A 1864-nucleotide genomic window follows, 5' to 3' on the forward strand; every position below is an offset into this window, starting at 1 on the left:
TCTCTCTCTCTCTCTCTCTCTCTCTCTCTCTCTCTTTTCTTTTTTTTATTGGATATTTTATTTACATTTTAGATGTTATCCTCTTACCCTATTTCCCCCTGCACAGGAACCTCCTATCCTATTCTCCCTCCTCCTGCTTCTATGAGGATGTGCAGACACCCACCCAACCACTCTCACCTCCCCACCCTCAAATTCCTTCACACTGGGCATCCATCCTTCATGGGACCAAGGATCTCCTCTCCTACCTATGCCCAACAAGGCCATCTTTCACTACATATACAGCTGGATCCATGGGTTCCTCCCTATGTGCTCCCAGACTGGTGGTTTAGACCCTGGGAGCTCTGACTGGTTGGTATTGTTGCTTGCCCCATGGGGCCAAAGACCCTTTCAACTCCTTCAGTCTTATTTCTAACTCCTCCATTGGGAACCCCATGATCAGTTCAATGGTTAGCTGTAAGCATCCTCCTCTGAATATGTCAGACTCTTGCAGACCTCTAAGGAGACATCTATATCAGGCTCTTATCGGCATGCACTTCCTGACATCCACATCAGCATCTACCTTTGGTGACTACACATGGGATGGATACCCAGGTGGAACAGTTTCCAGATGACCCCTCCTTCAGTTTCTGTCTCACATTTTGTCTCCATACTTGCTCCCTGGAGTATTTTGTTACTCCTTCTAAGAAGGACCAAAGCACCCACACTTTGGTCTTCCTTCTTCATGAGCTTCATGTGGTCTCTGAGTTGCATCTTGGGTATTGCGAGATTCTGGGCTAGTATCCAATAATCAGTGAGTGACTTCCATGTGTGTTCTTTTGTGAGGTAACCTCACTCAGGATGATACTTTCTAGTTACATTCATTTGCCTAAGAATTTCATGAATTCATTGTTTTTAATAGCTGAGTAATACTCCATTGTGTAAATGTATCACATTTTTTGTATCCATTCCTCTGTTGAAGAATATCTGGGTTCTTTCCAGCTTCTGGCTATTATAATTAAGGTTGTTAGGAACATAGTGGAGCATATGTCCTTGTTATATGTTGGAGCATCTTGTGGGTATATGCCCAGGAGTGGTATAGCTGGGTCCTCAGGTAATGGTATGTCCAATTTTCTGAGGAACCACCAGACTGATTTTGAGAGTGGTTGTACCAGCTTGCAATCCCCCCCAAATGCTGGAGTGTTCCTCTTTCTCCACATCCTCACCAGCATCTCTTGTCATCTGAGTTTTTGATCTTAGCCATTCTGACTGGTGTGAGGTGGAATGTTAGAGTCCTTTCGATTTGCGTTTTTCTGATGACTAATGATGTTGAACATTTCTTTAGATGCCTTTTAGCCATGTGAGATTCCTCAGTTGAGAATTTTCTGTTTAGCTCTTTATCCCATTTTTAAATAGAGTTATTTTGTTCTCTGGAGTCTAACTTCTTGAGTTCTTTGTATATTTTGAATATTAGCCCTCTATCGGATGTAGCGTTGGTAAAGATCTTTTCCCAATCTGTTGGTTTCCCTTTTGTCCTAATGACAGTGTCCTTTGCCATACAGGTTTTCAATATTATGATGTCCCATTTGTCAATTCTTGATCTTAGCACATAAGCCATTGGTGTTCTGTTCAGGAAAATTTTCCCTGTGTCCATGTGTTGGAGGCTCTTCTCCACCTTCTCTTCTATTAGATTCAGTGTATCTGGTTTTATGTGGCAGTCCTTTATCCATTTGGACTTGAACCTTGTACAAGGAGATAAGTATGGATCCATTTGCATTCTTCTTTTTTTTTTCCTTTTTTTTTTATTGGATGATTTATTTACATTTCCTATGTTGTCCCCTTACCCCATCCCCCACCACCCCCTCAGAACCCCCAATCCCCTCGCCCC

At 42.5% G+C, this 1864-nt stretch overlaps 1 protein-coding gene across 1 annotated transcript in view; it reads left to right on the forward strand.

The window, feature by feature from the left end:
- The window catches only part of LOC114627317 (platelet glycoprotein VI-like), a 38735-nt gene that overhangs the window by 21774 nt on the left and 15097 nt on the right, over positions 1 to 1864 (forward strand). The gene's annotated exons all lie outside the window — the stretch shown is intronic.

The sequence above is a fragment of the Grammomys surdaster genome, unplaced genomic scaffold, assembly GCF_004785775.1.
Source record: "Grammomys surdaster isolate TR1022 unplaced genomic scaffold, NIH_TR_1.0 252, whole genome shotgun sequence".
Lineage (NCBI taxonomy): Eukaryota > Metazoa > Chordata > Mammalia > Rodentia > Muridae > Grammomys > Grammomys surdaster.